Source organism: Piliocolobus tephrosceles, chromosome 21 (assembly GCF_002776525.5).
Source record: "Piliocolobus tephrosceles isolate RC106 chromosome 21, ASM277652v3, whole genome shotgun sequence".
NCBI classification, from domain to species: domain Eukaryota; kingdom Metazoa; phylum Chordata; class Mammalia; order Primates; family Cercopithecidae; genus Piliocolobus; species Piliocolobus tephrosceles.
In genome coordinates this window covers 31,554,837-31,567,311 of record NC_045454.1, presented here as the reverse complement: position 1 = coordinate 31,567,311, position 12,475 = coordinate 31,554,837, and positions in this window count along the sequence as shown.

Sequence of the window (12,475 nt, the reverse complement as noted above, 5' to 3'; positions counted from 1 at the left end):
ATACTCATTAGTTCTTTCTCTTGCCTGATTGCCCTGGCCAGAACTTCCAATACTATGTTGAATAGGAGTGGTGAGAGAGGGCATCCTTGTCTTGTGCCAGTTTTCAAAGTGAATGCTTCCAGATTTTGCCCATTCAATATGATAGTAACTGTGGTTTGTCATGAGTAACTTTTATTATTTTGAGATACATTCCATCAATACTTAGTTTATTAAAAGTTTTTAGCATGAATGGGGTGTTGAATTTTGTCAAAGACCTTTTCTGCATCTATTGAGATAATCACGTGGTTTTTGTCATTGGTTCTGTTTATGTGATGGATAACGTTTATTGATTTGTATATGTTGAACCAGCCTTGCATCCCAGGGATGAAGTTGACTTGATTGTGGTGGATAAGCTTTTTGATGTGCTGCTGGATTCGGTTTGCCAGTATTTTATTGAGGATTTTTGCATCCATGTTCATCAGGCATATTGGCCTGAAGTTTTCTTTTTTGTTGTGTCTCTTCCAGGTTTAGGTATCAGGATGATGCTGGCCTCATAAAATGAGTTAAAGAGGAGTCCCTCTTTTTCTATTCTTTGGAATAGTTTCAGAAGAATTGGTACCAGTTCCTCTTTGTACCTGTGGTAGAATTAGACTGTGAATCTGTCTGGTCCCAGCTATTTTTTGGTTGGTAGGCTATTAATTACTGCCTCAATTTGAAAACTTGCTGTTGGTCTATTCAGGGATTTGACTTCTTCCTGGTTTAGTCTTGGGAGGGTGTATGTGTCCAGGAATTTATCCATTTCTTCTAGATTAGTTTATTTACATAGAGGTGTTTATAGTATTATCTGATGGTAGTTTGTATTTCTGTGGGATCAGTGCCAATATCTTTTTTTATTGCACCTATTTGATTCTTCTCTCTTTTCTTCCTTATTAGTCTGGCTAGTGGTCTATCTATTTTGTTGATCTTTTCAGAAATAGCTCCTGGATTCATTGATTTTTTTTTTTTTTTTTTTGAGACTGAGTCTCGCTCTGTCCCCAGGCTGGAGTGTAGTGGTGCGATCTCAGCTCACTGCAAGCTCCACTTCCCAGGTTCACACCATTCTCTTGCCTCAGCCTCCTGAGTAGCTGGGACTACAGGCACCCACCACCACGCCCAGCTATTTTTATTATTTATCTATTTATTTATTTTTAGTAGAGATGGGATTTCACTGTGTTAGCCAGGATGGTCTCAATCTCCTGACCTCGTGATCTGCCCACCTCAGCCTCCCAAAGTGCTGGGATTACAGGTGTGAGCCACCCAGCCTAGCCTAATTGATTTTTTGAAGGGTCTTTTGTGTCTTTATCTACTTCAGTTCTGCTCTGATCTTAGTTATTTCTTGTCTTCTGCTGGCATTTGAGTTTGTTTGCTCTTGCTTCTCTAGTTCTTTTAATTATGATTTTAGAGTGTCGATTTTGACCCTCCCTGCTTTCTCTTGTGAGCATTTAGTGCTATAAATTTCCCTCTAAGCACTGCTTTGTGTGTGTCCCAGAGATGCTGGTACATTGTGTCATTGTTCTCATTGGTTTCAAAGAACTTACTTATTTCTGCCTTCATTTCATTATTTACCCAGTAGTCATTCTGGAGTAGGTTGTTCAATTTCCATGTAGTTGTGTGGTTTTGAGTGAGTTTCTTAATCCAGAGTTTTAATTTGATTGCACTGTGGTCTGAGAGACTGTGTGTTATAGTTTCCATTGTTTTGTGTTTGTGGAGGAGTGTTTTCTTCCAATTATGTGGTCAATTTGAGAATAAGTGGGATACTTTTCAGCATTCTTTATAGGGCATATGCAGTGTCAGTATGCTTTTTCAAAATCTGGCTATTTTTAAAGGTTTTCCTCTTTTGATTTGGCAGGACAGATTTCCTGATGCTATTATTCTACCTTAAAGTAAAAGTAAAACAGGAAAATCCAAAAACATATAAAAATTAAACACATGAGCTGGGTGCAGTGGCTCACCTCTGTAATCCAAGCACTTTGGGAGGCCGAGGCAGGTGGATTACCTGACATCAAGAGTTTGACAGCAGCCTGACCAACATGGTGAAACCTTGTCTCTACTCAAAGTACAAAAAAATTAGCTGGGCATGGTGGTGGATGCCTGTTATCCCAACTATTCAGGAGGCTGAGGCAGGAGAATCACTTGAACCCAGAAGGTGGAGGTTGTGTTGAATTGAGATTGTGCCACTGCACTCCTGACTGGATGACAGAGAGAGACTCCATCTTGAAGAAAAAAAAAAAAGCAAGATCCTTTCTCTCTCTAAAAAAATAAAATAAAATAAAATAAAAATAAAACAGGCAGGGCGCGGTGGCTCAAGCCTGTAATCCCAGCACTTTGGGAGGCTGAGACGGGCGGATCACGAGGTCAGGAGATCAAGACCATCCTGGCTAACACAGTGAAACCCCGTCTCTACTAAAAAATACAAAAAAAAAACCTAGCCGGGCGAGGTGGCGGGCGCCTGTAGTCCCAGCTACTTGGGAGGCTGAGGCAGGAGAATGGCGTGAACCCGGGAGGCGGAGCTTGCAGTGAGCTGAGATCTGGCCACTGCACTGCAGCCTGGACGACAGAGCAAGACTCCGTCTCCAAAAAAATAAAAAAAATTAAAATAAATAAATAAATAAATAAAAATAAAAATAAAACACTTTTTAACATATTCTTGCTCAAGAGTGAAAAATTTTAATTTTGTTAAGATGTCAGTACAACCTATAGTGGTAAATAAATTCGACATAATTTCTATAAAAAACCTAATAGCACAGGATTTTTAAACAGAAATCTTCTTTAACATTTTAAAATTTGATTATGAACTATAACTAGCCAAACACCCATGAAAAAGAGGAGGCAATATACTTTCTCATTTCAAAATATGTTAAAAGTTGTGACAAAAAAAATGTAGTACTGACACAAAGACAGATAAATGGATGATAAATCAGAATACAGAGCCCAGAAATGAACCCTTCTGTAAATAAGTGGTCTTCCACAAAGCTGCCATGAGCACACAATAGAGAAAAGATAATACCTTCAAAAATTAATGCTGGAAACTGAATATCTATACTGATAAAGTTGAATTCTTTCCTTGAACCATATGCAAAAAAATTTTAAATAAAATACTTAGATATAAAAAATAGCTCACAAATCTCTTTAAAAAATGGAGAAAAACATGACATTGGCCTTGGAATCATTGTCTTAGATAACATTAAATGCATGTACAACAACGAAAAGAACAGAAAAATTTAACTGAAATATATGCCAAAATTTTTGCACATCAAAAAAAAAAAAAAAAAAATTCAAGATAGTGACAAGGCCTCCTAGGAAATCAATGAAAATATTTGCAAATCATGGCCGGGCGCGGTGGCTCAAGCCTGTAATCCCAGCACTTTGGGAGGCCGAGACGGGCGGATCACGAGGTCAGGAGATCGAGACCATCCTGGCTAACACGGTGAAACCCTGTCTCTACTAAAAAATACAAAAAACTAGCCGGGCGAGGTGGCGGGCGCCTGTAGTCCCAGCTACTCCGGAGGCTGAGGCAGGAGAATGGCGTAAACCCGGGAGGCAGAGCTTGCAGTGAGCTGAGACCCGGCCACTGCACTCCAGCTCGGTCCACAGAGCAAGACTCCGTCTCAAAAAAAAAAAAAAAAAAAAAGAAAATATTTGCAAATCACATGTGATAGAAGTTAATATTCAGAATATATAAGCAACTCTTAAAACTGAACAATAAAGTGGAATAACAGAATTTAGAAATGGAAAACTAATTAATCTAAATTTTTATCAAAAGTATAAAAGAGAAGAGCATTTGAAAGGATACACAAAATTACTAATTTGTAGAGGAATGCATAAATATCACAATGAAATACAAAATAACTTCACACCCATTAGAACGGCCACTATCAATTTTTTCAGAAAACCAAATCTGTTGATGATGCTATGAAAATGAAACCTAGGTTGATTTTTGGTGGAAAACAAAGATGCAGCCATTATTTTAAAATGTTAAAAATTTCCTCAGATCATTAAAAATAAAATTATAATCAACTACAGCAATTTTATTTATAAATTGATTTCCCAAGTATGCAACACAGAACCTGGAAGAGGTATGTAAAGGTTTGTGCTTTTTGTACCAGATTTCAGAAAAGCCAAATATCTGGGGAGGCAACCTAGATGTCCCTTGATTTATAAAAACAGCAAAAAAATTAGCATATACATACATGGAATATTATTCAGACTTAAAAGAGAAAATTTTATCACATTTTAAGATAAACTTTGAAAATATTATGTCACATGAAATAAGTTGTCCCTTAGATTCTACCCAACAACTGCAGAATATACATTCTTTCCATCAGCACATAAAACATTCTTCAAGATAGACCACATGATAGGCCACAAGATAAGTCTGAATTTTTTTGTGTGTGTGACAAAGTCTTGCTCTGTGACCAAGGCTGGAGTGCAATGGCACAATCTCGGCTCACAGCAACCTCTGCCTCCCAGGTTCAAGGAATTCTCCTACCTCAGCCTTCCGAGTAGTTGGGATGACAGGCATGTGCCACCATGCCTGCCTAATTTTTGTATTTTTAGTAGAGATGGGGTTTCACCATGTTGACCAGGCTGGTTTTGAACTTCTGACCTCAAGTTATCCACCTGCCTTGACCTCCCAAAGTGCTGGGATTAAGGCATGAGCCACCATGCTCAGCCCCTGAATAAATGTAAGAATATCACAATTATATCAAGTACTATCTTAGGCCACAGTGGAATAAAATTAGAAATCAATTCCAATAGGAACACTCAAAACCATACAAATACTTGAAAATTATATAAACTGCTCCTGAATGATTGTTCGTTCCACAATAAAATCAAGATGGAAATTAAATAATTCTTTTTTTTTTTTTTTTTGAGGCAGAGTCTTGCTCTGTCGCCCGGACTGGAGTGCAGTGGCCGGATCTCAGCTCACTGCAAGCTCCGCCTCCCGGGTTTATGCCATTCTCCTGCCTCAGCCTCCCGGGTAGCTGAGACTACAGGCGCCCGCCACCTCGCCCGGCTAGTTTTTTTGTATTTTTAGTAGAGACGGGGTTTCACCGTGTTAGCCAGGATGGTCTCGATCTCCTGACCTTGTGATCCGCCCGTCTTGGCCTCCCAAAGTGCTGGGATTACAGGCTTGAGCCACCGCGCCCGGCAATAATTCTTTAAACTAAATAATAGTGACAAAACATATTAGAACCTCTGGGATACAGCAAAAGCGGTACTAAGAGGAAAGTTCATAGCTTTAAATACATGCATCAAAAACTTCAAAAAAGCACAATAAATAACCTAAGATTACACCTCAAGGAACAAGAGAAACAAGAACAAACCAAACTCAAACCCAGCAGAAAATAAATAAATAAATAACAAAGATCAGAGGAGAACTAAATAAAATTGAAATTTAAAAAAATACAAAAGATAAAACAAAAAGCTAGTTAATTGAAAAGATAAACCAAATTGATAGACTACTGGATTAACCCAGAAAAGCAGAAGGAAGATCCAAATATGCTCAATTAGAAATAAAAGATCATTCAAAGCTACTATGAATACCTTTACATGCTCAAACTAGAAAACCAAGAGGAGTTCAATAAATTCCTGGAAATATACAAACCTCCTAGGTTAAATCAGGAAGAAATAAAAGCTCTAAACGGACCAATAACAAGTAGCAAGATTAAACTAGTAATAAAAAATTGCCGGGCCGGGCGCGGTGGCTCAAGCCTGTAATCCCAGCACTTTGGGAGGCCGAGACGGGTGGATCATGAGGTCAGGAGATCGAGACCATCCTGGCTAACACGGTGAAACCCCGTCTCTACTAAAAAAAATACAAAAAACTAGCCGGGCGAGGTGGTGGGCGCCTGTAGTCCCAGCTACTCCGGAGGCTGAGGCAGGAGAATGGCGTGAACCCGGGAGGCGGAGCTTGCAGTGAGCTGAGATCCGGCCACTGCACTCCAGCCCAGGAGACACAGCAAGACTCTGTCTCAAAAAAAAAAAAAAAAAAAAAAAAAATTGCCAGCTCATGCCTGTAATCTTAGCACTTTGGTAGGATGTGGCGGGTAGATCACTTGACGTCAGGGATTTGAGACCAGCCTGATCAACATGGCAAAACCCCATCTCCACTAAAAATACAAAAATTAGCCAGGCATGGTGGATTGTGCCTGTAATCCCAGCTACTTGGGAGGCTGAAGCAGGAGAATCACTTAAACCCAGGAGGCAGAGGTTGCAGTGAGTCAAGATTGCAGCACGGCACTCCAGCCTGGGTGACCAAGCAAGACTCAAGAAAGAAAACAAAAAAACAAAAAAAGAAAAAACAAACAAACAAAAAAACACTGCCAACAAAAAAAGTCCAGGACAAGATGGATTCATAGCTCAATTCTATCCAACATTCAAAGAATTGGTACCAGTCCTACTGAAACTATTCCAAAAGATAGAGAAAAAGGGAGTCCTTCCTAAATCATTCTAAGAAGCCAATATCACTCTAATACCAAGATCAGGAAAAGACACAATGAAAGAAAACTACACACCAATGTTCCTGATGAGCATAAATGCAAAAATCTTCAATAAAATACTAGCTAGCCAAACACAGCAGCATATTAATAAGATAGTACACCATAATTGAGAACATTTTATGCTAGGGATGCAGAGATAATTTAACATAGGTAAGTCAATACATGTTATACACCAAATAAACAGAATTAAAACAAAAATTATATGAATATCTCAATATACACAGAAAAACCATTTAGCAAAATCCAGCATCCCTTTATGATTAAAATTCTCAGCAAAATCGGGATAGAGGGAACATATTGTGAGGTCATAAAAGCCATCGACGACAGGCCGGGCACGGTGGCTCATGCCTGTAATCCCAGCAGTTTGGGAGGCCGATGTTGGCAGATCACCTGAGGTCAGGAGTTTGAGATCAGCCTAGCCAACAGGGTGAAACTTCATCTGTTCAAGAATACAAAAATTAGCCAGGCATAATAGTCAGTGTCTAGTGGTCCTAGTTACTGGGGAGATTTAGATGGGAGAATCGCTTGAGTCCGGAAGACAGAGATTGCAGTGAGCGGAGATCCTGACTTTGCACTCCAGCCTGGGAGACAGAGTGAGACTCTCTCTGGGAAAAAAAAAAAAAAAAAAAAAAAAAAGCTGTCTATGATAAACAGCCAACATTACACTGAACGGGAAAAGGTTGAAACTATTTTTTTCTGAGAACTGGAACAAGACAATAATGCCCACTCTCACCATTTCTATTCAACATAGTAATTGATGTCTTAGCCAGAGCAATCAGAGTAAAGCAAAAAATAGATAGCATCAGCCAGGCGCAGTGGCTCACGCCTGTAATCCCAGAACTTTTGGAGGCCGAATTGGATGGATCACCAGGTCAGGAGATTGAGACCATCCTGGCTAACATGGTGAAACCCCATCTCTACTAAAAATATAAAAAATTAGCCAGGTGTGGCGGCGGGCACCTGTAGTTCCAGATACTGGGGAGACTGAGGCAGGAGAATGGCGTGAACCTGGGAGGTGGAGCTTGCCACTGCACTCCAACCTGGGTGACAGAGCGAGACTCCGTCTCAAAAAATAAATAAATAAATAAAAATAAAACAAACAACATCTAAATTGGCAAAGAGAAAGTCAAATTGTCGCTGATGTTTACCAATGATATAATTGTATACCTGGGAAACCCTAAACACTCATCTAAAAAGCTTTTGGGGCCGGGTGCAGTGGCTCAAGCCTGTAATCCCAGCACTTTGGGAGGAGGAGGCAGGTGGATTACCCGAGGTCAGGAGTTCAAGACCAGCCTGGCCAACATGGTAAAACCCCATCTCTAATAAGAATACAAAAATTAGCCAGTCGTGGTGGCGAGTGGCTGTAATCCCAGCTACTAGGGAGGCTGAGACAGGAGAATCACTTGAACCCGGAAGGCAGAGGTTGCAGTGAGCCAAGATCATGCCACTGCACTCCAGCCTGGGTGACAGAGTAAGACCTTGTCTCCAAGTGAAAAAAAAAACTTTTCGATCTGATATATAAATTCAGTAAAATTTCAGGATACAGAATCAATGCGCACAAATTAGTGGCACTGGTGTACACTAACAGTGACCAAACTAAGAATTAAATTAAGAACTCATCATTTTAAAATAGCTGCAAAAAAAAAATAATTAGGAATATGTCTAACCAAGGTGGTAAAAGATCTTTACAAGAAAAACTACAAAACGTTGATGAAAGAAGTCATAGACTGTCATGCGTGTCTGTGTGAAGAGACCACCAAACAGGCTTTGTGTGAGCAATAAAGTTTTTTAATCACGTGGGTACTGGCGGGCTGAGTCTGAAAAGAGAGACAGTGAAGGGAGATAGAGGTGGGGCCATTTTATAGGATTTGGGTAGGTAAAGGAAAATTGCAGTCAAAGGGGGTTGGTCTCTGGCAGGCAGGGGTAGGGGGTCACAAGGGGCTCAGTGGGGGAGTTTTTGAGCCAGGAAAAGGAATTTCACAAGGTAATGTCACCAGTTAAGGCAGAAACAGGCCATTTTCACTTATTTTGAGGTGGAATGTCATCAGTTAAGGCAGGAACAGGCCATTTTCACTTCTTTCGTGGTGGAATGTCATCAGTTAAGGCAGGAACCGGCCATCTGGATGTGTACGTGCAGGTCACAGGGGATATGATGGCTTAGCTTTGGCTCAGAGTCCTCACATAGACAACAAAAACAAATGGAAACATATTTCATGCTTATGGATGGGTAGCGATCCTATTGCGACCATGATCAACCTACCAAAAGCAGTGTACAAATTCAATGTAATTTCCATCAAAATAACACTATCATTCTTCACAGAACTAAAAAAAATCCTAAAATTTATATAAATTAAAAAGAGAGTCTCCATAGTCAAAGCAAGACTAAGAAAAACAAAATCAAACCAAACACTGACCAAAAAATCTGAAGGCATCACGTTATCTGACTTCAAAGCATGCTATAAGGCTATAGTTACCAAAACAGCATTTTAGGGGTATGAAAATAGACACGTAGACCAATGAAACAGAATAGCGAAACCAGAAATAAATGCAAATACTTACAGCCAACTGATGTTTGACAATGTAAACAAAGATATAAAGTGGAGAAAGAACACCCTATTGAATAAATGGTGCTGGGACGATTGGGAAGCCACACATTGAAGAATAAAACTGGATCTTAGGCTGGGCGCGTTGGCTCATACCTGTAATCCCAGCACTTTGGGAGGTTGAGGTGGGTGGATCATGAGGTCAGGAATTCAAGGCCAGTGTGGCCAAGATGGTGAAACCCCCTCTCAACTAAAAATACAAAAAAAAAAAAAAAAAAAAAAAAATTAGGCGAGTATGGTGGCAGGTGCCTGTAATCCCAACTACTCGGGAGGTTGAGGTAGAGAATTGCTTGAATCCAGGAACCAGAGGTTGCAGTGACCTGAGATCGTGCAACTGCACTCCAGTCTGGGAACAGAGTGAGACTCTGTCTCAAAAAAAAAAAAAAAAAAAAAAAAGCCCGGGCGCCGAGACTCATGCCTGTAATCCCAGCATTTTGGGAGGCCGAGGCGGGAGGATCTTGAGGTCAGGAGATCCAGACCATCATGACTAACACAGTGAAACCTCCGCTTGTACTAAAAATACAAAAAATTAGCCGGGTGTCATGGAGGGCACCTGTAGTCCCAGCTACTCGGGAGGCTGAGGCAGGAGAATGGCATGAAACCAGGTGGCAGAGCTTGCAGTGAGCCGAGATCTCCCACTGTACTCCAGCCTGGGTGACAGGGCGAGACTCCGTCTCAAAAAAAAAAAAAGGGGGGGATCTTCGTCTCTCACCTTATACAAAAATCAACTCAAGATGGATCAAATACTGTCAGGCCTCTCAGTCCAAACTAAGCCATCATATCCCTGTGACATGCACTTATACATCCAGATGGCCTGAAGTGACTGAAGAATTACAAAAGAAGTGAAATTTAAATGGCCTGTTCTCGCTTTAACTGATGACATTCCACCACAAAAGAAGTGGAAATGGCCGGTCCTTGCCTTAACTGATGACATTATCTTGTGAAATTCTTTCTCCTGGCTCATGCTGGCTCAGAAAGCTCCCCCACTGAGCACCTTGTGACCCCCACTCCTGCCCGCCAGAGAACAACCCCCCTTTGACTGTAATTTTCCTTTACCTACCCAAATCCTATAAAACGGCCCCACCACTCTCTCTCTTCACTGACTCTCTTTTCGGACTCAGTCCGCCTGCACCCAGGTGAAATAAACTGCACGTTGTTGCTCACACAAAACCTGTTTGGTGGTCTCTTCACATGGACACCAGTGAAAAATACTGTGATCTAAGACCTGTAACTACCTAAATTCTAAAGCATTGAAAAAAACTCTTCTAGGCATTGACTTAGGGAAAGAGTGCACGACCAAGAACCCCAAAGGAAATGCAACAAAAACAAAGACAGATGGGACTTAAACAGTTCTCAAAAGAAGTTATACAAATGGCCAACAAACATAGAAAAAAAAATACTGAACATCATTAATGATTAATGATTAGGGAAATGCAAATCAAAACCACAGTGTGATACCACCTTACTCTCGCAAGAATGACCATGATTGGTTGGGCGTGGTGGCTCTTGTCTCTAATCTCAGCACTCTGGGAGACCGAGACAGGTGAATCACCTGAGGTCAGGAGTTCCTGACCAGCCTGGCTAATGGTAAAACCCTGCCTCTACTAAAATACAAAAATTAGCAGGGCGCGATGGCGTGTGTCTGAAATCCCTAGTACTGCGGAGGCTGAGGCTGGAGAATCGCTTGAACCCGGGAAGGGGAAGTTGCAGTGAGCTGAGATCACACCACTGCACTCCAGTCTGGGCGGCAGAGCGAGACTCCATCTCAAAAATAAACAAACAAACAGAAAAGACCATAATTAAAACATCCAAAAATAGGCCAGGCACCGTTTCTCACACCTGTAATCACAGCAAACTCCATCTGGAAAAGAAAAAAAAGAACGAAAAAAAGAAATAGGGAATAAAACCGCAAATTTTGTATGTCCTCACTTATAAGTGGGAGTTAAGCTATGAAGACGCAAAGGCATAAAAATTATATAAGGGGGCTGGGTGCGGTGGCTGACGCCCGTTATCCCAGCACTTTGGGAGGCAGAGGCGGGCGATCACCTGAGGTTGGGAGTTCAAGACCAGCCTGACCAACATGGAGAAACCCTGCCTCTACTAAATATACAAAATTAGCCGGGCATGTTGGGGCACGCCTGTAATCCCAGCTACTTGGGAAGGCTGAGGCAGAATTACTTGCACCTGGGAGGCGGAGGTTGTGGTGAGCTGAGATGATGTCATTGTCCTCCAGCCTGGGCAACAAGAATAAATAGATAAATAAAAGAATTATGTAATGGACTCTGGGTACTCAGTGGGAAGAGTGGGAGAGTGGGTGAGGGATGAAAGACTACACTGTTGTACCCGAGCGAGTTAGAGAAACTTTGAGACAAATTTAAGAGTCCTTTACTAGCCGGTGACCGAGAGATGGCTAACGCTGGAAATTCTCTCGGCCCAGAGAAAGGGGCTTGATTTTCTTTTATATTTCGGGTTAGGAAGGGGAGGGGAGCTCAGTTGCAACAATTCTACAGAAGTAAAAACAAGTAAAAAAGTTAAAAAGACATATGGTTACAGAGAAACAAACAGTTTCCAGGTGCAGGAGCTCTAAGTCTTTCATAAGATATGTTGATATGTTGAGAATCTGCTTATACAAGTTAACACCTTGAGGAAGGGGGTGGGTAAGGAGCCTTGAAGTCTTGCAAATGATGGAGCCAAATGGAGTTCATCCGGCTTTTTCAGCTAAGGGAGAGCTTATTCATGTGGAAACAAGGCTAGGTGATTAAGGAAGAAAGGGAGAGTCTAAAAACAAAGTTAGTGAAAAACAAGGCTAGGTATTACAACACAATGGGTACAGCGAACATTGCTTGGGAGATTGGTGCACCTAAATCTCAGAGATCACCACAAAAGAACTTATTCATGTAACTAAATACTACCTATACCCCAAAACTATTGAAATATAATAATTTAAGACAAAAATAAAAAATCCCCAAACTCCCATAAGTTTAAGTTTATATGCTTTGGCTTTTTATTTTTTTAATTTAATTTAATTTAATTTAATTTTTTTAGAAAGGGCGCACTCTGCCACCCAGAATGGAGTGCAGTGGCTTGATCAGGGCTCACTGCAGCCACAACTTTCTGGGTTCAGGCAATCCTCGTACTTCAGCCCCTGAATAGCTGGTGCTACAGGTTCAGGTCACCATGCTAAATTAGCTGGGCGTGGTGGTGGGTGCCTGTAACCCCACCCACTCCGGAGGCTGAGGCAGGAGAATCACTTGTACCAAGGAGGCGGAGGTTGCAGTGAGCTGAGATCATGCCATTGCACTCTAGCCTGACTGACAGAGCAAGACTCTGTCTCAAAAAAAAAAAAAAAAA